Source organism: Elephas maximus, chromosome 4, assembly GCF_024166365.1.
Source record: "Elephas maximus indicus isolate mEleMax1 chromosome 4, mEleMax1 primary haplotype, whole genome shotgun sequence".
NCBI classification, from domain to species: domain Eukaryota; kingdom Metazoa; phylum Chordata; class Mammalia; order Proboscidea; family Elephantidae; genus Elephas; species Elephas maximus.
Window position 1 is genome coordinate 12,653,866 of NC_064822.1, and position 27,057 is coordinate 12,680,922.

Genomic DNA, 27,057 nt, shown 5'->3' on the forward strand with positions numbered 1-27,057 from the left:
GAAAAGGAAAAAAATTTCCAAAAGTTAAGGTTTTTGGAGTTTGAAAAGAAATATCATTTCTTTTTCATACATACTAAGTGCTAAATCAAAAAAATCAAATCCGTTGCCATCTAGTCGATTTTGACTCATAGTGGCCCTATAGCAACCCTATAATTTTCAGTATTTTTCTGGTAAGTAAATGAATTAATGTTAGTTGGAATTTGATTTTTCTGAAGCTATGCAAGCAAGCAATCATTATTAAAAAAAAAAAAAAAAAGAGAGAGAGAGAGAGAAAAGAAACAGCCAGTCAGGACAGGATGGAATAGACCTGTTTCTCATTGCTCCTTCCCATTAAATACAACTATGAGAAAAAAAAAAAAAAAAAAACTTTCCCCGTCGAGTCAATTCCAACTCACAGGGACTCTATAGGACAGAGTAGAACTGCCCTATAGGGTTTCCAGGGAGTGAATAGTAGATTTGAACTGCCGACTTTTTGGTTAACTGTCAATCTGTTAGCCACTGCTCCACCAGCACTCCAAATAATTCATGTTAATTATATAACAGACAACCAAACAAGAATTTTGAAAGGTGATAAGAGGAAAATGAACTGATTTGGGACCCTAGGACTGAAGGAATAACACAACAGCAAGATTTGTTACATTCCAACACCAAAGAGAAAAAGGTAAACCAGACCTGACATTCTCCGACCCACAACAGAAGGCAGGCCAGTGGGTAGACTCACTTCTACCCAGGATCATTCAAGAGTGTCTTCTACAACACCAGGTAAAACTGGCACCACCAGCAAGGAGATTTTATTGTGACTCTAGCTAGCAAAAGGAAACCCTGGTGACATAGTAGTTAAATGCTACGGCTACTGACCAAAAGGTTGGCAATTCGAATCCACCAGATGCTCCTTGGAAACTCTATGGGGCAATTCTACTCCCTCCCATAGGGTTGCTATGAGTCAGAATCAACTCGACAGCAACGGGTACAGTAGCTAGCAAAAAGCAGTCAGGGAAAATGTTGCCAGCAAAATGCTGTCCTCCCCTACTAGGCCCACTAGTTCTGAGACAGCTTTCCTCCCACAGAAGTAACCCAGCACCAACAAGAGAGATCTGAGCACAACAACCTGACTGGCGCAGGAATCATCTTTGTTCCTATGATCCTGAAACTGTCTTGCCCACTCAGAGACACTGGGATAGTCAGGGGCACAACAAAAGGAATCCTACTACAACAAAGGACCAGCCTGGGAAGTACACTCCATTCCCCAAGGGAGGAGTTGTCCTGCCACAAAAGCAACCAGCCATGAAAGTCTCTTTGTCCTCAAGATCCTGAGGACTCCCCTCTCCCATCAGAAAACACTGGAGTGGCAAGGTGACACTGGCAAGAGGGACCTGGTCACACAAGCATCCTAGCCAAAAAAGCTTCTTTGTTTCCATAGGTTGAGATTCTTCTCTTCCATTGAAAGGCCAGAGACACTGAGGCAGCTAGGATTAGGGGTAAATGCAGGGGGGTCCCACTAAAAAAGCACCAGACAGGGAAACTTTTTCATCTCCATGATTAGAGGCTCCCCTCTCCCACCAAGATGCACTCTATGTCAAGGTCTGCTGAAGCCTTTTGTCTCTACAGGCAGCACCAGGACGAACAAGTGGGAGTTCCAGCAGGATTAGATAAATCAGTCATACCAAGACAACACCACCAGGGCCTGAGGATTAAACTGTCATTGGAACCACAGATCACAAGAGTGGGTCAGGACCTGTGCGCTAAACCTAAACAAAGTGACTGTGGGCAAAATAAAATATTTAAATTGAACACAGAATCTCCTAACAAAGTAGACAAAATGTTCAGAATACAATAGAAAGCCATCAGACCAAGAACCAAGAAAATATCACAATTTGAATGAGAAATACAATCAACCAACCCAGTACCAAGATGAATCAGACTTTGGAATTGACAACAATTTTAAAACATCCCTCATAAAAATGCTCTGAAAATCACAAATACTCTTGAAATGAATGAAAAATAGAAAATCTCTGTGAAGAAATATAAGTTATGAAAAAGAACAAAATGGAAACTATTGAAATGAAAAATATAACAGATATCAAAAAACAAAAACTTGCCAGATGGGCTCAATACTAGACTAGAGATGACAGGGGATAGAATCAGTGAACTTGAGAACAAATCAGTAAAATTTACCCAATCTGAACAACAGGGAAAAAAATAGACTGAAACATTAATTATTCTCAGAGACCTGTGGGACAATAACAAAAGATCCAATATTCATCTTATTATTACAGTCCCAGAAGAAAGGAAAAAGTGGGATTAAAATTATTCAAATGAATAATGACCAAAAACTTCCCAAATTTAGTAAAAGGCACAAAACTACAGATTCAAGAAGCTGATTAAACTACAAACAGGAATAACTCACAAAAATTAATATCAAGATACACCATAATTAAACTTCTAAAAACTAAAATGGAGGAAAAATCTTGAAAGCTTCCAGAGAAAAAAAGCACGTTAACTATAGGGAAACATAAGTTTGAATGACAGCAGATTTCAAGTAATAAACCATGGTGACCAGAAGAAAATGACACATTTTTCATGTCCTGAAATTAAAAAACAGTTATCTATGGATTCTATATCTGGTGAAACTATCTTTCAGAAATTAAAGGAAAATTAAAATATTTTCAGATGAAGAAAAACTAGAAAAAGGTGTTGCTCGTGGACTTACCCTTAAAGATTGTCTAAAAGAAGTTCTTTAATCAATCCGATATGACAAACAAAGCATCTTGGAGCATCAGAAAGGAAGGAAAAAATAAGAGGAGAAATATGAGTTTATACAAAAAAAATTCTTTCTCATGAGTTTTATAAATCATATTTGAAGATGGAAACAAAAATTGTCACACTACCCGAAACTCAAGACAATGCTATTTAAAAGTTGGGCAGGTAAAGGTACATAAATGGAAGTAAACTTCCACTCGAAGTGGTGAAACATTGATACTTTATACTATGGTGTGATGTTTAAGATTGTGTCAACGTGGTTGGGCCATTATTCTCAGTGTTTTGGCAGCTGTATAATGTTGTGATCACTTCTCTGTTGAAATTTCATACGTGGTCACCCCTGTGGTGGAATCTGTTGAGTGTACTGATGGGGGCAGGCCTGTGGCAGCTCACTACCCCCTCAGCCTTCACCTCCCCACCCTCCTTCACCTACTTCCATCCTGCTCATCTTGCCAGGGCTTTTGCTTGTTCCAGATTCTGCAGCTGGCTTTTGTTCATCTGACCTCTGGTTCTTGGGACTTGTGCTAGCAGCTTGCTGGTGGTCTTGCCTGCTGATTGTCTATTTTCACAGCCTGCAGCAGCGCTGCTCTCCAGCCTACTGATCTTGGGTTCCCCAGCCCCTGCGACTATGTGAATCAGGAGAATTCTTTCTTGCCTCACGGACTTGGGACTTAAAGCCTCCAAAAACCATGTGAACCATTTCCTTGACATAAGTCTCTTTATATATGTATGTATGTGTGTATATATATACACATACATACATATATAAAGAGAGATATACGGAAACCCTGGTGGCATAGTGGTTAAGTGCTACGGCTGTTAACCAAAGGGTTGGCAGTTCGAATCCGCAACTATATGGGGCAGTTATATTCTGTCCTATAGGGTCGCTGTCAGTTGGAATCGACTCGATGGCACTGGGTTTTATATATATATATATATATATGTATATATATATATACATATATATATGTATATATATATATATATATATATATATACACACATACACTTTACTGGTTTTGCTTCTCTAGAGAACTGGGCCTAAAACATTTGATAAGTCATATATACATATACATATGCATATGCATATGCATATGCATATACATATACATATACATATACATATACATATACATATACATATACATATACATATACATATACATATACATATACATATACATATACATATACATATACATATACATATACATATACATATACATATACATATACATATACATATACATATACATATACATATACATATACATATACATATACATATACATATACATATACATATACATATTATTAACCAGAGCGATAACTACAAAAACTATACAAAGATATTCATTCAAAACACCATAAACAAGTCAAGATGAAATCTTACAAAATGTTCAAATCCAAGAATGCAAGAAAATAGAAACAAAGGAAAAATAACTAGAAATAAACAGAAAACAAATAATAATTTAAGTGCTAATTTACCAACAATTATCTTGAATGTTGTTGTTATTGTTATTGTTAGGGGCTGTCAAATCAGTTCCAGCTCATAGCAACTCTGTGTACAGTACAAGGAAACACTGCCCATTCTGTGCCATCCTCACAATCATTGATGTTTGAGCTCATTGTTGCAGCCACTGTGTCAGTCTATCTTGTTGAGTGTCATCCTCTTTTTTGCTGACCCTATGCTTTACCAAGCATGTTGTCCTTCTCCAGGGACTAGTCCCTCCTGATAGCATGTCCAAGGTACATGAGACGAAGCCTTGCCATCCTCACTTCTAAGGAGCATTCTGGCTGTACTTCTAAGACAGACTTGTTCATTCTTCTGGCAGCCCATGATATATTCCATATTCTTCTCTAACACCATAATTCAAATGCATCAATTCTTCTTTGGTCTTTCTTATTCATTGTCCAGCTTTGGCTTGCATATGAGGTGAATGAAAATACTATGGCTTCAGTTAGGCACAGCTTAGCCCTCAATGTGATATCTTTGCTTTTTAACACTTTGAAGTGGTGTCATACAGCAGATTTTCCCAATGAAATATGCCATGTGATTTCTTGATTGTTGATTCCATGGGTGTTGATTGTGGATCCTAGTGAAATGAAATCCTTGACAACTTCTATTTTTTCTCCAATTTTCATAATGTTGCTTATTGGTCCAGTAGGGAGGATTTTTGTTGTCTTTACGTTGAGGTGTAATCCATACTGAAGGCTATATGTACATCTTAAATGTATATGGCCTACATTCAACAATCAAAGTAGAGAGACTGGCAAAGTGGAATAAAAAATTAAAACAAAACAAAAACTTGAGCCAGTTATATGTTGTTTAAAAGAAACTCACTTCAAATTCAATTTCATAATTTGTTTGAAAGTTAAAGGATGGAAAAATTATAATATATGATGTAAATATTAATGAATAAAGAAAAAAATAGCTATATTAATAGGTGAGAAAATAGACTTCACTGCAAAAAAATAAAACTACTAGAGGCAAAGAATGACATTACATAATGATAAAAGAATCAAATCACAAGAGAGTTATAAGATACTACAACCCTAAATGTGTATTGACCAAATAACAAAATCTCAAAATACATGAAGATAAACTGATGGAGATGAAGGGAGAAATAAACAATTCCACATTATAGTTGGAGTATCCAACACACCTCTCTTAGCAACTCATAGAAGTACTAGAGAGAAAATTAGCATTGATACAGAATGCAAAACTACCACCAATCAACAGGATATAGTGTGTGTGTGTATATATATATATATAAACACAACAGAACATACATTTTTTCAAGTGTCCATGAGCCATTCACCAAGAGATATTATACCTTGTGCCATAAAACAAACCTCAACATATTTAAAAAGAATTGAAGTCATACAGAGTATGCTCTCTGACTGCAATAGAATCAAACCAGAAATAATTAAAAGAGATCCATCAGGAAAATCTCTAAACACGTAAAAGCTAAACAAAACATGTCTAAGTAATCCATGGGTTAAAGAGGAATTTTCAAAGGAAAGAAAAAATGCATACAGCTCAGTGAAAATGAAAGCACACATAACAAGATCTGTGAGATAAAGTTAAAGCAGGGCTGACAGGGAAATCTGTAGCTTTAAGTAGGAGAAAAAAGAAAGATCTCAAAACAATGATCTAAGTTTATGTCAATAAACAAGAAATAGAAGACCAAAATAAATGCAAAGCAGCAGAAAGAATTACCATATTTTTACACATATAATGCAAGCTTTCTATGATTGTTTGACCACTCCTCCCTCCCCCACAAGGTATTCTCCTAAGCCTCACTATGCCAATTTTTTTTTTACAAGTTGCTTTAAAAAAATTAACATAGCAATGCTGATGAAAATACCTCACTGGGGGTGGGGAGTGATTGGCCAACAAGTATAAAAGGCACATGTTATTTAAATAGGAATATAGCAACAATAAAAATACGGGCAGAAAACATTGAAAATGAAAAAAGGAACAGTAGTTAAAATTAGTGAAAAAAGAACTTTTTCTCCAAAAAAAAAAAAGCAGTAAAATTGATAAGCCTCTCACAAGAATGACAAAAATAAAAAGGGAAAAGGCACATCAGCAATACTAGGTGTATAATACAAGATTTCATGATCCTGTGGCTAGTAAAAAGATAGTAAGGAAATATTAGAAACACATTTCTGCTCATAAATTCAGCAACTTTGAAGAAAATAGACTAGTTATTTAAAACTAAAATCTACCAAAACTCAACCAAGATGAAGTGTACAATCTGAAGAGACCTATAAGCATTAAAGACTTTAAACCCATAATTAAAAACTCGTGACAAAAAAAAAAAAAAAAACTCCATGCATAGGTGGTTTCACTGGAGAATTCTACCAAACATTTAAAGAAGAATTAATGTCAGTGTTACACAATCTCTTCCAGGAAATGGAAGAGCAGGTGTTATGACTCAGCTAACTCTATGAAACCAGTATTACCATGATCCCAAAACCAGACACAGAGGGTAAAAAACAGAAAATTATGACTAATATTTTTCATGAACTTAGACTCAAAAATCCTTAACAAAATATTAGCAAGCAGAACCCAACAATGTATACGAAGAATTATATGCTATGATCAACATTCAAAAATCAATGTAATTAACCATATCAACAAGCTAAAATAATAGTAAAAAAAAAAAATCACATTAATTGATTCAGGAAAAAAAAAATTGGGAAAAATCCTACACTTATTCATGACAAAACTCTTAGTAAGTTAGGAATAGTGGGGTACTACCTCAACTTGAAAAAGAACATCTACACACACAAAGAAAAAAATTCACTGCTATCATTATACTTAATTGTGAAAGATTGAATGCTTTTTTCTGCTAAAAAGTACAGTGCAGGAATGCCTGCTCTCACCACTTTTATTCAACATAACACTGGAAGTTCCTGTCATCAAAATAAGGCAAAAGTAAAAAATGAATAAATAAATAAAAGAAAAACTACAGATTGAAAGAAATAAATAAGCTGTCATATTTGCAGATGACATGACTTTCTACGTAGAAAATCCCAAGGAATCTACAAAACAAAAAAATTCCTAAAGCTAATAAGTGTTTAGCAAAGTCACAAAATACAAAATTAACATTTAAATTAATCACATTTATGTGTATTAAAAATGGACATGCAGATATCACAATTAAAAACAATACCATTTATAAAAATTTCAAAAGTGATGAAATAGATATAAACATAAAGCATGTTCAGGATCTGCATGCTTAAAATGATAAAATACTGATAAAAAATTAAAAAATACCTAAATAAATGGACAGACATACCATGTTCATGGATCATAAGTTTCAACATAGTAAAGATATCAATTCTCAAATTGTTCTATAAGTTCAATACAATTCCTGTTAATCCTAATAAGGTTTTTCTTAGAGATAGATAGCTTATTTTAAAATGTATATGGAAAGGCACATGTCCTATAATAACTAAAACAATCATGATAAAAAAGAACATTGCAGGGGGATCACTCTATCCTATATTAAGTTTTACTATGTATCTACAATAATCAAAGCAATGTGGAATTGGCAGAAGACAGATGCATGAATCAGTGGAACAGGATAGAGAACCCAGAAATACTTCCACACAAATATACTCAGCTGAATAATGACAAAGATACAAAAAGCTATTTAGTTGAGGAAGGATAGCCTTTCAAAAAAAGATGGTGAAAAAATGGACAACCAAAGGTCAAAGAAAATGAACTTCGATCTAAACCTTATACCTTATAAAAACTTTAACTCAAAATGGATCATAGGCTTAAATGTAAAACATAAAACTATAAATCGTGTAGAAAGAAACACAGTAGTAAATCTGCAGGATCTAAGGCCAGGCAGAGTGCTTAGAATTGACTCCAAAAGTTTGACCACAAAGAAAAGTTATTAAGTAGGACTTTATTAAAATTAATTTTCTTTTTACTCTGTGAAAGCCTATGAGAAGAGAATGGAAAGATAAACCACATACTGAAGGAATTTGTAATCATATATTGACAAAAGATCAGCAATTAGAATATAAAAATAACTCTCAAAAATCAACAGTAAGGAAACAAACAGTCCAATTCAAATAGACAAATGTCATAAAGAGACATTTCACAAAAAAGGATATATAAATAGCAAGTAAACACAGAAAAAAAAAAATGATATTCACAGCCAGGAGGAAAATGTAAATTAAGACCACAATGAGAAATCACCACACACTAACTGTTGTTGTCATTGTTAGGTGCTATCAAGACCATTCCAACTCACAGTGACCCTATATACAACTGAAGGAAACACTGCCCTGCCCTTCAACACCCTCATAATAATTGTTATGCTTGAGCCCATTGTTGCTGCCACTGTGACAACCCATCTCACTGAGGGTCTTCCCCTCTTTCACCAACCCTCTAACTTACCAAGCATGATGAAGTTCTGCAGGGAATGGTCCTTCCTGATAACATGTCCAAAGTATATGAGACAAAATATTGTTACCCTTGCCTCTAAGGAGCATTCTCTCTGTACTCCTTCCAATACAGATTTGTTAGTTATATTCAATATTCTTTGCCTACGCCACAACTCAAAGGGGTCAATTCTTCTCCAGTCTTCTTTATTGATTGTCCAGCTTTTGCATGCGTAGGAGGTGATAGAAAATACCATGGCTTGGGTCAGGCACACCTTAGTTCTTAAAGTGACATCTTTGTGGCCACATAAACCAGAGACTACATCAGCCTGAGACCAGAAGAACTAGATGGAGCCTGGCTACAACCAATGACTGCCCTGACAGGGAACACAACAGAGAACCCCTGAGGGAGCAGGAGAACAGAGGCATGCAGATCTCAAATTCTTGTAAAAAGACCAGACTTAATGGTCTGACTGAGACTAGAAGGACCCCGGTGGTCATGGCTCCCAGACCTTCTCTTGGCCCAGGACAGCAACCATTCCCAAAGCCAGCTCTTCAGACAGGGATTGGACTGGACAATGGGTTGGAGAGGGATGCTGGTGAGGGGTGAGCTTCTTGGGTCAAGTGGACACTTCAGACTATGTTGGCATCTCTTGCCTGGAGGGGAGATGGGAGGGTAGAGGGGTTTAGAAGCTGGTGGAATGGACACGAAAAGAGAGAGTGGAGGGAGGGAGCGGGCTGTCTCATTAGGGGGAGAGCAATTGGGAGTATGTAGCAAGGTGTACATAAGTTTTTGTGTGAGAGACTGACTTGATTTGTAAGCTTTCACTTGAAGTGCAATAAAATTTTTTAAAAAAATGACATTTTGCTTTTTAAGACTTTAAAGAGGTCTTTTGCTGCAGATTTTGCCAATGCAATATATCCTTTGATTTCCTAACTGCTGCATCCATGGGCGTTGATTGTGGATCAAAGTATACAAATTTTTGACAAATTCAATATTTTCTCTGTTGTGATACCGCTTATTGATCCAGTTGTGAGGTTTTTTTTTTTTTTTTTTATGTTGAGGTGTAATCCATACTGAAGGCTGTAGTCCTTGATCTTCATCAGTAGGAGCTTCAAGTCCTATTCACTGGCAAGCAAGGTTGTTATCTGCATAATCCAGGTTGTTAATGCCACTTTCATCTTCATATAGTCCAGCTTCTTGGATTATTTCCTCAGCGTACAGATTGAATAAGCATGATGAAATGATACAACCCTGATGCACACCTTTCCTGACTTTACACCACTCAGCATCCACTTGTTCTGGCCGAATGACTGCCTCTTGGTCTATCCTCAGGTTCCTCACGAGCACACTTAAAACCAAAAAATAAAACAAACAAATTGTTTGCCATCAGAGTCCAACCCTATGGGACAGAGTAGAACTGCCACATAGAGTTTCCAAGGAGCGCCTGGTAGATTTGAACTGCCAGCCTTTGGGTTAGCAGCTGTAGCTCTTTACCATTACGCCACCAGGGTTTCCTGAGCATTAAGTGTTCTGGAATTTCCATTCTTCCCAATATTATCCATAATTTGTTATGATCCACGCAGTAAAATGCCTTTGCCTAGTCAGTGAAACACAGGTAAACATTTTTCCGGTATTCTCTGCTTTCAGGTACAGAATCTGACATCAGCAATGATATTACTTGTTCCGCATCCTATTCTGAATTGGCTTGATTTTCTGGCAGTTCCCTGTCAATGTACCATTGCAATCACTTTTGAATTGTCTTCAGCAATATTTTACTTGCATGTGATATTAATGATATTATTTGATAATTTCCACATGTGGTTGGATCACCTTTTTTTTGGAACAGGCATAAATATGTATCTCTTCCAGTTGGTCGGCCAGGCAGCTGTCTTCCAAATTTATTGGCATAGACAAATTAGCACCTCTACCTCTAGCACTGCATCCCTTTGTTGAAACACCTCAACTGGTATTCTGTCATTTTCTGGAGGCTTGCTTTTCCTGAATGTCCTCAGTGCAGCTTGGACTTCTTCCTTCAGTAGTACCAGTTCTTGATCATATGCTAACTCCTGAAATGATTGAACTCTACCAATTCATTTTGGTACAGTGACTGTGTATTCCTTCCATCTTCTTTTGATGCCCACTGCGTCATTCAGTATTTTGCTCATAGAATCCTTCAGTAACGCAACTGTTGGTTTGAATTTTTCTTCAGTTCTTTCAGCTTGACAAATGCTGAGTGTGTTCCTCCCTTTTGGTTTCTAACTCCATATCTTTGCACATGTCATTATAATATTTTATTTTGTCTTCTTGAGCCACTCTTTGTAATATTCTGTGCAGATTGTTTACTTCATCATTTCTTCTGTTCACTTTAGCTATGTACCCTCAAGAGCAACTTTCAGAGTCTCCTCTGATGTCTATTTTGGTCTTTTCTTTCTTTCCTGTGTTTTTAATGACCTTTTGCGTTCTTCCTGTATGCTGCCCTTGACATCATTCTATAACTCGTCTGGTCTTTGTTCATTAGTATTCAACGTTTCAAATCTTTTCTAGAGATGGTCTCTAAATTTGGGTGGGATATAATCAAGGTGGTACTTTGGCTCTTGTGGACTTTTTCTAATCTTCTTCTGCTTCATCTCAAACCTGCATATGAGCAATTGACAGTCTGTTCCATAGTCTGCCCCTGGCCTTGTTCTGACTTTTGATATTGAGCTTTTCCATCATCTATTTCCACAGAAGTAGTCAATTTGATTCCTGTGTATTCCATCTGGTCAAGTCCGCCTGTATAGTCTCCGTTTATATTGGTGAAAAATAGATATTTAGCATGAAGAAGTCAATAGTCTTGCAAAACTCTATGAAGCGATGTCCAGCATCATTTCTATAACCAAGGCCATGTTTTTGAACTACCAATCCTTCTTTGTTTCCCACTTTTGCATTCTAAACACCAGTAACTATCAATGCATCTTGATTGCATGTTTGATCAATTTCAGACTGCAAAAGTTGGTAAAAATCTTCAATTTTTTTCATCTTTGGTCTTGTTGGTTGGTTTGTAAATTTGGATAATATTCATATTAACTGGTCTTCTTGTAGCCACACAAATATTATCCTATCACTGGCAGTGTTATACATCAGGATAGGTCTTGAAATGTTCTTTTTGATGATGAATACAATGCCATTCCTCCTCAATTTGTCATTGCCGGCATAGTGGAGTATATGATTTTCTGATTCAAAATGGCCAATACCAATCCATTTCAGTTCACTAATGCCTAGGAAATTAATACTTATGTGATCCATTTCATTTTTTATGTTTTCCAATTTTTCTAGGTTCATACTTCATATATTCTATGTTCCTATTATTAATGAATGTTTGCAGCTGTTTCTTCTCATTTTGAGTCGTGCTACATCAGCAAATGAAGATCCCAAAAGCTTGACTCCATCCATTAAGTTAACCCTATTTTAAGGAGGCAGCCCCTCCCCGATCATATTTTGAGTGACTTCCAATCTGAGGAATTTATCTCCTGTCACTATATGCTGCTATTTATAGGGTTTTCACTGGTCAATCTTTTTCAGTAGCCCTCCAGGTCCTTCCTCCTAGTCTGTCTTAGTCTGGAAGCTCAGCTGAACCCTGCTCACCGTGGGGGACCCTGCTGGTATTTCAATATTGGTGACATAGCTTCCAGCATCACAGCAACATGAAAGCTACCACAGTACAACAAACCTACAGATGAGTGGGGGACAGCTCAAATATAAAGATAGTAACAATATCAAATGCTAGCAAAGATGTGAAGAAACTGGATAACTCATAGCTCATATCCTGTTGGAATATAAAATGGAACAGCCACTTGGAAAAAATTTTGGCAATTGATTCTAAAACCAAATGTGCAGTTACCATAGGACCCAGTAATGCACTCTTGGGCATATATCCTGGCAAAATTAAAAGTTATGTTTACCTAAAAAAAAAGTATATGAATATTCATAGAACTTTATTTGTGCCGACCACAGATCAGAAACAGCTCAGTTGCTCTTCAACAGATGAATGGTTAATAAACTATAGAACTTATATATAGGGAAACACTATGCACACTAAAACTGAAAAGCTTTTGATACATGGAAAAATGGACAAATCTCCAGGGAATTATGCTTAATGAGTGAAAAAATCAATCACAAAACATTACATACTATATTATTCCATTTATATAACATTTTGGAAATGACGACATTTTAGAAATTAAGAAAATACCAATGATTTTCAAGGGTTAAGGATGTAGGGGGTGCAGAAGGGTAATGGGTATAATTGCTGTTGTTAGGTGCTATCTAGTTGGTTCTGATGTACATCGAACACTACCTGGTCCTGTGTCATTCTCACATTGTTTTGTTTGAGCCCGTTGTTGCAGCCACTGTGTCAATCCATCTCATGGTGGCTCTTCCTCTTTTCACTGATCCTATGCTTTACCAGGCATGATGTCCTTCTCCAGGGACTGGTCTTTCCTGGCAACATGTCCAAGTTATGTGAGACAAAGTCTTTCCACCCTTGCTTCTAAGGAGCATTCTGGTTGTATTTCTTCCAAACTTGTTCGTTCTTCTGGCAGTCCATGGTATATTCAATATTCTTTGCCAACACCATAATTCAAAGTCATCTATTCTTCTTTAGTCTTCCTTATTCATTGTCCAGCTTTCACATACATATGAGATGATTGGAAATACCGTGGTTTGAGTCAGGCACATCTTAGTCCTCAAAGTGACATCTTTGCTTTTTAACACTTTAAAGAGGTCTTTTGCAATGGATTTGCCCAATGTAATACCTTGTTTGATTCCCTGACTGCTGCTTCCATGGGTGTTGATTGTGGATCCAAGTAAAATGAAATTCTTGACAATGTCAATCTTTTATCTATTTATCATGATATTGCTTATTGGTTCAGTTGTGAGGATTTTTGTTTTCTTTCTGTTGAGGTGTAATCCAGACTGAAGGCCATGGTCTTCAATCTTCATCAGTAAGCACTTCAATTTCTCTTTGCTTTCAGCAAGCAAGGTTGTGTCATCTGCATATGGCAGGTTGTTAATAAGTCTTCCACCAACTCTGATGCTTCATTTTTCATCATATACTCCAGCATCTCTGATTATTTGCTCAGCATTAAATAAGTATGGTGAAAGAATACAACCCTGAGGCACACCTGCCTTGATTTTAAACCATGCAGTATCCCCTTGCTCTGTTTGAACAACCGCCTCTTGGTCTATGTACAGGTTCCTCATGAGCACAATTCTTTGCAATATTATCCGTAATTTGATGATCCACTATGCCTTTGCCTAGTCAATAAAACACAGGTAAACATCTTTCTTGTATTCTCAGCTTCCTGCCAAACCCATCTGACATCAGCAATGACACCCTTCTGTCCATGTCCTCTTCTGAATCCAGCTTGAATATCCGGCAGTTCCCTGTTGATGTACTGCTGCATCTGCTTTTGAATAATCTTCAGCCAAATTTTACTTGTGTGTGATATTAATGATATTGTTTGTTAATTTATGCATTCTGTTGGATCATCTTTCTTTGGAATGGGCACAAATATGGATCTCTTCCAGTTGGTTGGCCAGGGAGCGCTCTTCCAAATTTCTTGGCATAGATGAGTCAGCACCTTCAGTGCTGCATCTGTTTGTTGGAACATCTCAGTTGGTATTCCATCAATTCCTGGAGCAATGTTTTTTTGCCAACGCCTCCAGTGCAGCTTGGACTATTTCATTGGTTCTTGATCATATGCTACCTCCTGAAACAGTTGAATGTTGACCAATTCCTTTTGGTACAGTGACTCTGTGTATTCCTCCCATCTGCCTCTTGGGTATAGTCATAAAAGGATAATAATATTAGGAAACCTTTAGGTGATGGAACTGTTCTATATCTTGACTGTGATGGTGGACACACAAACCTACACATGTAATAAAATTGTATGGAACTAAAAACACACAAACATACACACGAATGAGGACAAGCAAAACTTGGAAGATCTGAATAAGTGAATTGTATCATTGTCAATATTCTAGTTGTAATATTGCACTATAGTTCTGTAAATATTAATGATGGGGGACATGGGATCTCTCTGTATTATTTCTTACAACTGCAAGAAACTACAACTATCTCAGTAAAAAATTTCTGTTAAAAAATATAAACAACACAACAGACTAAGCCAAAATTACTTTTTAGCTTACATGTCTGAAGTGGGAAATCGATTGTTCTCTACCCAAGGAATATACAGTAGGTGGAAACAGATGTGTGCCCAACATCAGCCTATAAACACAAAACTTGACCTGAAAGGCTTAGAAGTTCACTCAAGTGCTATTCAATCACCCTTCCATTCTTACATGGTATGCTACACACATTGTTCTAATTACAGAGCCATTTCCTTTACACAGCTGTTTTCAATTTTAACAAACCACATTGACGTACAGAGCAACAAAACAGCCTGTCTCATCTTCAGTGACCACATCTCTTCCCTAAACCATAAGAGTTAAATCTTTTGACAGTTTTATAATACATTATAAAATTTAAAGAATAGAAAAAAAGCACTTTCAAATACATTGTACTAGATAGTCGCATTAGGGGAAAAAAAAATCTGTAGACTAAATAGTAAGCCTCTCATTGTAAATAACATTTCCATAAAGTAAACCTTAAGAACAACACTACAAAATGAACAAAAACATATTGAACCAAATTTGAACTGGTTTAATTAATTACATAAAATATATAATTTACAACTTATTATTCTTGCCTTCATTTCTTCATGATGGCAACCACTCTGTTATAAAAATGTGTATTGATAGTTTCTGACAGTAAAAGTAATACAGGTTCAATTTAGAAATTTAGAGAAGCAAAAATAAATACAGAGAAGGAAACAAGCCCCAGTCATAAACCTACCGCACAAAACTAACCTGTGGGGCAATTGGTTTTCTTGTATGTAGCATTTCTGGTTCTGGGTATGTAATTCTCACAAAATGATTGGTCAGACCACAGTCTTGCAAGGGACTGGTTAGTTTACTGTCCGTATAAGTGGCTTGCAGTTTTGGTCCATTTACTATTCACATTAAAGGCTTGTAGATCCAGCCAATAGAATTGGTTGGTTTACGATCCGGCTAAGGGATTTGTAAGTTAAGGACGGTCATGCCTTGATATTGACAAGGAATTTGCCTTTATAAGCAGCCAATTCATAGAGGTTTTTTCCTGGGGGGGACTCATGATCACCAAGAGCTTGGAGTGGTGCGTGTCCTTTAGTCCTGGGATCCCTGCACTGAGAACCTTCTAGATCCAAGTGAGCTGGTAACTCCGAGGTGATAACACTGAAGACCAAGAGGAATGGTGGCAAGCACAGCAAGCACACAGGGGCTGCAGCAGTGCCTGCTTTGGGAAACACAAGACTGGCAGACTGCAGTGGTAGGTAAGTGGGCCCACAGAGTGGGTCTGGGAGCCTCATAAAAGGGAAATAGCCACAGTCTTAGCCTGTGCAGGTGGACATTTGGGCAGAGCAAGAGGCAGCATGGTGGCCAAGAGAAGGAGGCCTGTCTTGAGGGGGCTGTCAGAAGGCCCACAGAGGTTTGGACATACATTGAATATGTGTTGGCTATAAAAGTTCTGCCTTGAGAGCTGTTGTAATGCTGGCCTAGCCCTGGCACTGGCCGAGGGTTTTCCTGAAGCTGCTGGCTGAGAGCTGGATCAGTAAGCACAGGGGCCAGAGCCAGCCAAGAAAAGCTGCAAAGAGAGAAAGAACACACATACCTGACCTGACCTGACCTGATGGCACACTTGCTGAGAGAGAGAGATACTTCCTGATACCCATCTACAGTGTGACTGCTCAGTGACACAGAAATGGACATGGGTAATTTGGGAAGGGTGAGTGGGTCCCCTTCTAATGTAAGTGGGTCTCTTTCCTACGATGCAAGGTGGGATACTTACGGACTGGTTCACCTCAAATATGTTCTTGCTGTTTATGTTTGCATTCTGTAAGTAATCTGTTCTTGTTGTTTACTGTTTACATCCTAGAAATAATAACAATTGCTTCTAATTGTCAACACTGTGTCAGATCAAATGGAAAAGTCCTCATCTAGGCAGTCCTATTGTTTATAATTTTGAGGTAACAGTTCATAACCTCTATGACTATTTTGTTTCAATTGCTTACATGTTTTTTATTCATATAATGTGTATATTAATTGCATTGTAACTTACAGTTCACTAATCTTAAGGTAAAGCTTGATGAATTTCTTACATGCGTGTATATCTAATAACCACATCCCAGTTTACAGGGCACAGGACACTTCTAGTATTCAAAAGTCTTCCTCACACCACCTCCAAGTCAATACCACCACCTCAAAGTAACTGCCATTCTGACCTCTACAACAGAGTAATTTTCTCTCTTTTGGAACTTCATACAAACGGAATTACATAATGAATATGCTTGCACATCTGCTACACTTGCCCAACATGCAAGTGCAGCCCATTCTGCTGTGAATAGTAATAGTTTTTCTCTTTTCTGCTACTATGGGCTATTTCACTGGCTATTTCACTGTGTTACTACACAATAATGTATCTGTTTTATGGGTGTCGGATGAAGGAGCCCTGGCAGTGCAAATGCTTAAATGGTTAGCTGCTAACTGAAAGATTGGCATTTCAACCCAACTAGTGACTCTGTAGAAGAAAGACCTGAAAATTTGCTTCCATAAAGATTACAGCCAAGAAAACCCTATCGGGCAGTTGTACTCTGTCATACGGGGTCACTGTGAGTCAGTTTGTCATACTGTGATGGCTTGTGTGTTTCTGTGGTACTGGAAGATTTGAGACCAGTATTTCAAATACCAGCACAGTCACCCTTGGTGGAAAGGTTTCAGCGGCACTTCCAGAATAAGACAGACTAGGAAGAAGGACCTGGTAGTCTACTTCTGAAAAACCTGGCCACTGAAATCATTATGAATAGCAGCAGAACATTGTCTGACATGGTACCAGAAGATGAGCCCCTCATACTGGAAGGCACTCAAAATATGCCTGGGGAGAAGCTGCCTCCTCAAAGTAGAGTCAATCTTAATGATGTGGCTGGAGTCGAGTTTTTGAAACCTTCATCTGTTGATGTGGTATGACTCAAAATGAGAAGAAACAGCTGAAAACATCCATTAATAACTGGAAAGTGGAATGAACAAAGTACGAATCTAGGAAAATTTGAAGTTCCCAAAAATGAATTGGAATGCATAAAGATCAATATCTTAGGCATTACTGAGCTGAAATGGACCGGTATTGGCCATTTTGAATCAGACAAACATACGGTCTACTATGCTGGGAATGACAAATTGAAGAGGAATGGCACTGCCTCCGACATCAAAAAGAACACTTCAAGATCTATCCTGAAGTGCAACACCGTCAGTGATAGGATAATATCCATATGCCTCCAGGGAAGACCAGTTCATGCCACTATTATTCAAATTTACGCATCAACCACCAAAGTCAAAGACGAAGAAATTGAAGATTTTTACCAACTTCTGCAATCTGAACTTGATCAACCATCCGATCAAGATGCGTTGATAATTACTGGCAATTAAAATGCAAAAGTCAGAAATGAAGAAGAAGAATCCATAGTTGGAAAATATGGTTTTGGTGATAGAAACGACACCAGAGATCACATGATAGAACTTTGTAAGACCAATGACTTCTTCATTGCAAATGCCTTTTTTCAACAACATAAACGGCAACTATACAAGTGGACCATGCCAGATGGAATACACAGGAACCAGATTGACTACATCTGTGGAAAGATACAATGGAAAAGCCCATTATCATTAGTCACAACAAGGCCAGGGGCCAACTGTGAAACAGACCATCAATTGCTCATATGCAATTTCAAGGTGAAGTTGAAGAAAATTTGAACAAGTCTATGAGAGCCAAAGTATGACCGTGAGTATAACCCACCTGGAGTTAGAGACTATCTCAAGAATAGATTTGACATATTGACCAATAATGATCAATGACTAGACCAGTTATGGAATGACATCAAGGACATCCTACATAAAGAAAGAAAAAGAAAAAGAAAACAAACAAACAAAAACCCATTGCCTTTGAGTTGATTCTGACTCATGGCAACCCTACAGGACAGAGTAGAACTGCCCCATATGGTTTCCAAGGAGCAGCTGGTGGGTTCCAACTGCTGACCTTTTAGTTAGCAGCCATAGCTCTTAACCACTTCTCCACCAGGGCTCAAAAGAAAGCAAGAGGTCATTAAGAAGACAAGAAAGAAGGAAAAGATCAAAATAGATGTCAGAGGACTTTCTGAAATCTGTTCTTGAATATAGAGTAACTAAAGCAAAGGGAAGAAATGATCAAATAAATGAGCTGGACAGAAGACAAAATAAAGTATTATAAAGAAATGTGCAAAGACCTGGAGATAGAAAAACAAAAGGGAGGAACACAGTATTTCTCAAGCTGAAAGAACTGAAGAAAAAATTCAAGTCTCGAGTAGCAATATTAAAGGATTTTATGGGGAAAATATTGAAAAATGAAGAAAGCATCAAAAGAAGATGAAAGGAATTTACAGAGTCAGGGTACCAAAAAGAATTGGCCAACATTCAGCCATTTCAGGAGGTAGCATATGATCAAGAACTTATGGTACTGAAGAAAGAACTCCAAGCTGAACTTAAGGGAATGGTGAAAAACAAGGCTCCAGGAATTGACGGATACCAATCGAGATGTTTCAACAAACAGGTGCAGTGCTGGAAGTGCTCATTCATCTGTGCCAAGAAATTTGGAAGACAGCTACCTAGCCAACCAACTGGAAGACATCCATATTTGTGCCCATTCTAAAGAAAGGTGACCCAACAGAATGGGGAAACTTCAAACAATAACATTAATATCACACACACGTAAAATTTGGTCAAGATCATACAAAAGCAGTTATAGCAGAACATTGACAGGGAACTGCCAGAAATTGAAGTAGAATTCAGAAGAGCATGTGGAACAAAGGATATCATTGCTGATGTCAGATGGATCCTGGCTGAAAGCAGAGAATACCAGAAGGATGTTTGCCTGTGTTTTATTGACTACGCAAAAGCATTCAAATTATTATCCATATCAAAATTATGGATAGCATTGCAAAGAATGAGGATTTCAGAACATTTAATTGTGCTCATGAGAAACCTGTACATAGACCAAGAGGCAGCTTTTGGAACAGAACAGGGAGATACTATGTGGTTTAAATCAGGAAAGGTGTTCATCAAGGTTGTATCCTTCCACCATACTTATTCAATCTGTATGCTGTGCAAATAATCCAAGAAGTTGGACTATATGAAGAAGAACAGAGCATCAGGATTGGAGGAAGACTCATTAAAAACCTGAGATATGTGGATAACACAACCTGGCTTGCTGAAAGTGAAGAGGACTTGAAACACTTAACGATGAAGATCGAAGACTACAGCCTGGATTACACTTCGACATGAAGAAAACAAAAATCCTCACAACCAGACTAATAAGCAACGTCATGATAAACAAAGAAAATTATAATTTTTATTATAATCAATGCCCATGGAAGCAGCAGTCAAGAAATGAAAGGACACATTTGCTTTGGGAAAATCTGCCGCAAAATACCTCTTTCAAGTGTTAAAAAACGAAGATTTCACTTTAAGGATTAAGGTGCTCCTGACTCAAGCCGTGGTGTTTTAGATTGCCTTATTTGCATGTGAAAGCTGGATAATGAATAAGGAAGATCGAAGAAGATTGATGCCTTTGAATTATGGTATTGTGAAAGAATATTGAATATACCATGGACTGTGAGAAGAATGAACATAGTCTGTCTTGGAAGAAGTACAGCAAGAATGCTCCTTAGAAGGGACGATGGCAAGACATTGTCTCACATACTCTGGATATGTTATCAGGAGGGATCAGTCCCTGGAGAAGGGTATCATGCTTGGTAAAGTAGAGGGTCATCAAAAGAGAGGAAAACTGTCAATGAGATGGATTGTCACAGTAGCTGCAACAATGTGCTCAAGCATAAGGGTTGTGAGGAGGGCACAAAACCAGGCAGTTTCGTTCTGTGGTGCATAGGGTCACTATGAGTCAGAACTGACTGGATGGCACCTAGAAACAACAACAATGAGTCAAAAATGACTCAGTGGCACCTAACAACAGCAACAACTGCTAATGGGTTTTTAAGTTGTTTCTGTTGTGGGGCTATTATGAATAACACTGTACCTGACTTTGGGTAGACATAAGCGCTCACATTTGGTGGGTGCATATCTGGGAGTGAAATTACTTAGTCAGAAGGTATATATATGTTGAATTTTGGTTGCTACCACCAACCTTTAAGAGTTCTTGTTGCTTTTCATCCTTGCCAATACTGGTGATACTGGTGGTAACATAATTTGAAGCAAAAATATTTTTTTTTTAATCTAGCATTTTTCATTTAATATTATATCGTGATCATTCTCATGGGTTTATTCCTTATCTTCATGACATTCTTAGTTTTTGACCTTTAGTTATTATATTTCTAGCTGAATTAGTTATAAAAACATTTTTTAAAAAACTTAAAAAGCTCACAAAAATTTAATAAAACACATGCTGTGGGTGTTTTGAAGTTTTTTTTTCTTGTTTGATGCCGCAAACTGTATGTGTGTGTATGTCTGTGTGTGGTATCTAAAATTAAATGTGTTTTTTTCATGGAAATAGATTTTATCAAACAACATGATTTGGTGGCCTTTTAAAGTACTGAAGAGTGTTTTCAATATACTGTCAGCATTGTACTTTGCTTTAGAAAATAATGATAAAATGACTTTTAATAATAATATATAAAAATATAACCTAAATTCCTACTACAAAAATAATATTTGATCATTTTTTGCTTATTTGTTTGTTTTGTTTTTAACTCTAGTTCTGTATGACTATGACTGAGAATAGAATTAGTATTCTATAACGCAATTAATTAAAAAAAAAGTAAAACAGGCTTTATGTAAAACTTGCCAGACTAGAATTTAAGTACCAGTATTGTTGTCGTGGAAACCCTGGTGGTAGTGGTTAAGTGCTATGGCTGCTAACCAAGAGGTTGGCAATTCAAATCCTCCAGTTGCTCCTTGGAAACTCTATGGGGCAGCTCTACTCTGTCCTATAGGGTCGCTATGAGTCGGAATCGACTCGACGGCAGTGGGTTTGGTTTTTTTGGTTATTTGATTTTTGTCGTTGTTAGGTGCCATTGAGTCGGTTCCAGCAAAACACTGCCCAGTCATGCGCTCTCCTCACAATCATTGTTATGCTCGAGCCCATTGTTGCAGTCACTGTGTCAATCCACCTTGTTGAGGGTCTTCTTCTTTTCCTCTGACCCTGTACTTTACCAAGCATGGTGTCCTTCTCCAGAGACTGGATCCCTTCCGACAACATGTCCAAAGTTTGTAAGACACAGCCTGGCCATCCTTGCTTCTAAGGAGTATCCTGGTTGTAGTTCTTCCAAGGCAGATTTGTTCATTCTTTTGGCAGTCCATGGTACATTCAATATTCTTTGCCAATACCACAATTCAAAGGCTTTCACATGCATATGATATGATTGAAAGTACCATAACTTGAGTCAGGAGCACCTGAGTCTTCAAGGTGACATCTTTGCTTTTCAACACTTTAAAGAGGCCCTTTACAGCAGATTTGCTCAATGTAATGCATATTTTGATTTCTTGACTCCTGCTTCCATGGGCATTGATTGTGGATCCAAGTAAAATGAAATCCTTGACAACTTCAATCTTTTCTCCATTTATCATGATGTTGCTTATTGGTCCAGTTGTGAGGATTTTTTTTTTTTTTTTTTATGTTGAGGGGTAATCCAGTACCAATATAGAATGTTAAAAATTGTATTTATATTCTTATTGTCCAGGTAACATTGTATTGCTACTGTTTTAAACCCCTTCTTTCTTTCTTTTTTCTAGCTTAGAGATTTTCCTTTGATTTTTTTCTCTTTTTCTGTTTCTTTACACATAAACTTCCACTGCAGCTAAAAAGCTCTTAAATATTGCAGAGGATATAAAAGAGAGATATAAAAAAATATCTCTAATCTGCAAGGATGTGTTTCTTCAAATTTTTCTCTTGGGTAAAGGTTTAGATATAAACACAGTTTTGTTTGTTTTTTTTTTAATTAACTTGCAAATTTAAAACTGTCTTATTCAATTATATAATCTTAGCAGGAGAGCAACCTAATAACAAATGCTGATGTTTACTATAGCTTATGCTGTGATTCTACTCATAACAAAAAGTGCTGGTAATTATCCTTAAAGCCCTCAGTGGTCTGGGACCTGGCTACTTTAGAGTGTGTATTTCACATCACACCCCTGCTATCATTGTGACTGAATGAATTTTATCTCAGATTCTGTTCCCAGCACTGGATATTTCAGGACTAGTTACAGTTTTCTGCTTTTCTTTTAATATTCACTTGCCCAAATGTGAGGCCAAATGTAACTTTTTACTCCTCTGAAAATTGCAAAAAACATCATTCTGTTTTATTCCAGAAGATTCCTGATGTTAATAACCTTTTGTATCTAGTTAAATAACTCACTATATTTGTGTTGTATGAGAAAACTCCTCCTTCTCTCAACCCAGTCTTCTCTCCATTGCTATTTTAGATACTTCCCTCCCCAGCTTCCATTGCTTCAACTGATGTGTCTTGGATCAGCGAAATGTGATATTTGCCCCTGAATGAAAAGACATATTTCAATCAGTCATCCAGATATTTTGTCTACAGGATACCCAAAGCAAAACTTAATATAGTATTTTGCAGTGTGGAAAACCTACTCTATGTGTTCACACAAGTACAACCTTGAAGGAAGCTCAAACAAGAAAAGTAAACAGAATTAGATCAATCTGTCTTAGGCACATGGTGTCATAGTGTATTAAGCATTGGGGTCTTGGACACTTGGCCAAAACCATATTTTAAGAACTGTTAAAGATGAATATTCATAACATGTCAAACACAAAATGTATACTACTGAGTGAGTCATCTTCTCCTCCTAGCCAGTTTTCTCTGGACTCAGTTGTATTCTGTCAACAGCACCAGGCTATCACAAAGCCCAGCATAGCATAGTCTAGATTGCTGCAGTGATCCGGAAGAGAGAATACTGGATCAGAAGCTAGGGGTTCACTCACCCCCTGTCTTAGTCATCTAGTGCTGCTATAACAGAAATACCACAAGTGGATGGCTTTACAAAAGGGAAAATTATTCTTTCACACTCTAGAAGGGTAAAAGTCCAAATTTAGGCTACCAGCTCCAGGGAAAAGCTTCCTCTCTCTATTGGCTCTGAAGGAAAGTCCTTATCATCAATGTTCCCCTGGACTAGGAGCTTCTTAGGTGCAGGGACCCCAGGTCCAAAGGACATGCTCTGCTCTTGGCACTGCTTTTTTGGTGGTATGAGGCCCCTATATCTTTCTGCTCACTTCTCTCTTTTATATTTCAAAAGAGAGTGGCTTAAATTGTAGGTTAATCTTGTAGATTGAGTCTAAGTAACTGCCACTAGTCCATCTCATTACAGTATAGAGATAGGATTTACAATGCATAGGAACATCACAGCAGATAACAAAATGGTAGATGATCACACAACACTGGTAATCATGACCTAGCCAAGTTAACAGATATTTGTGGGGGTCACGATTCAATCCATGACACCCCTTGGCATGGCACAATGACTGTAGGAATGGGTTTCACTTTAGAAACCAGCAGAAAGTTGAGTACATCATTCCCCGTGAAATATTTTGTCTGGAGGGTTTACTAAAACAGACAAACAAAAATGTGGTCCTGGATAGCTGCAGACTAATTGGAGCTAAGAGAGCAAAACGTAGCATCAGAGATGAGTTCCTCTGACTTCCGCTATGGCCAGATAGTTGCCAAAATGTGTCAGTCTCTTCTTTCTGAAAGGAAGAACTGACAAAATGGCTGCAGAGCCATAGTTCTGTAGATCCTAGGGTATTACACAAGTTTCCAAGACCCGAGCTTTTATTCAAGAAACTAGATAGTTCAAATGAAATACGAGATGGTGGCTGAAGATCTAGAAGGAGGCAAAAGGCCATTTATCAGTCAGCATGAACAGATGCTAGATAGGACAAAGTGAAATCTGAAATGGTTAGAACAACTTATCATTCCTGAGGTAAGGACTGGTCCTCAATGTCTGGTTATGAGACTACCAGCCCACATATGATAAATATTTCACATCAGATTGTATATTCTTCAAGAATGTAACATTCTAGGAAAGATGTGACAAAGTTTAATTTAGACAAAGACAGTAGAAACAAGAGAAACAAAGAAGATTGAAAAAAATAGAGAGGTTGGTAACAATGGGCATCATGCTTAAGAGAATGGGTGTATTACGGTTGTGTTTTCTAACTGGTAAAAACTAAAGTTTCTATTACTTTATGAATATCTTTATTTTCTTTCAATATCTTTTTTTTCAGAAGTAAAATAAGAATCATAATGACAGTAGTTTGAAGAATGGGGCCAGTTTTTGGAAGTTTGTTCTTCGCCCATTCATGACATAATTTGAGAATTGACAAAATTCAGTGTGTAGAAGGGGTTGTGTATTTCTGTTGCCCAGAAGTAAAAACTTTGAAAAAAGTAGGGACTAGCAGCACTTCATAACTCTTCCTTCTCTGCCCCCATGAAGGGACATCTAAAAAGGTCTCAAACATGTAGATTCATCTCTTACAATGGTTCTTGCATCTGTCCTTTTCCTTCTATTGTAACCAGGTCAATTCATATTAAAATTGCCTGTTTTCCAGGGTTAATCTAATTGCCTCTTCTTGAATCTTATTCCTCCACTTTGACTTATCATTTACATCATTCTCAAATTTATCTTTTGAAAAAGCTACTGATATGTTAGTTGCTGAATAGCTGTCACTCCTCTGCTTGGCAAATTTTAATCCTGGTTAACAGTCTTAATCACTATGCTTCGATTTTGTAAACGTTTCATATTTTTCTTTGATATCTCAACTACCTACTCAAAAAGAGAGATGGAAGCTGATTTTATCATAGAAACAGGACCTTTCCCCCATATTTTCCAACTGGTGACTCTTTTCTTTCTCTGCCTTTTGGGCAAGACTAAATTTCTGGTGTTGGGAACAGCAGACAAAACAATATATACAAAAGATTAATTAGATTGTTTGAACCTATGCCTACTTATACAGACACCATATGGGTGAGTTCCATCTGTTGTCAAATCATGAGACTGGTAGAACAACTGATTAACTAGTTAGTGAAACAGGAAATGATGGTTATACAACCACAAGGTACAAATTAACCACACGAAACTGAACAGGAGAGGCAGCATCCCTGCAGCATCCAGAGGTTCTCAAAGAGTGGTACTTGGACATATCATTATACAAAAGGAAAAAAAAAATTCCTCCTTCTTTATAACTTCTTGTGAAAATATCTAGGTCTCCAGCCACATGTGAGTAATATGTCCAATATCATCAGTCTCATAGCTCTGTATGGTTGCATACCTAAATTATATTATTACTTGCCATATGGAGAGTTATAACATCAGTGTATTAGAAATGGTCTGATGACCTAAGCTGTCTTGTGTAGCACTTGTTCATTCTTTCCTTGATGAAAACCTTAATAATAGGTAGTTTTCTCAAAGTATATGTAAACAATATTATGCTTCTATTATCAAAAGTATGCAAAGAACAGTTATATTTTTATTATATTTCATAAGTGGTAGTTGGGAGTTTTATAATTCTACTTTTTTAAATGAAGCTTTTACTTCCTCAAATTTCTAAGTTGAATTGTTTCTAAAATTCTGTTTGCATTTGAACTGAGTAATACGGTAAAATGCTTTGGTGAAAGACAATGCACATCTTTGAATTGAATTTAGTCTTTTAATTGAATTTAGTCTTAATACAGTATTTAATCTCTATTTAATGGGCATCTTGGTGTTGAATTGTAATCTGCATTTCAAAATTGTTAACATGTGTATTAAAGGATCAAATAAACAAGTTATAGTACAAAGATGTTAACCTTTGCAAACACATTTTGGGTAGAAAAGTATGAGATTCAAAGACATGGTTTAAAAGTTATTTTGATTTTCACATGAAAACCATTGCTGTCAAGCTGATACCAACTCATAGTGACCCTATAGGAAAGATTAGAACTGCCCAATAGGGTTTCCAAAGAGCAGCTGGTGGATTCAAACCACCAACCTTTTGGTTAGCAGTTGTAGCTCTCAGCCAATATGCCACCAGGGCTCCGTTTTTATTTTAGTACATGATTTATTAGAATCTGAGAATAGTAAAGTGTTTTTTAAAATAAATTTGTATCTATTACTTCCAATGAAGTGGTAAAGATATGGAACAAGAACATTTCAGCATTGTATAAAAAAACCAACCAGTTCCCACAGTGTCAATTCCAGCTCATGGTGACCCC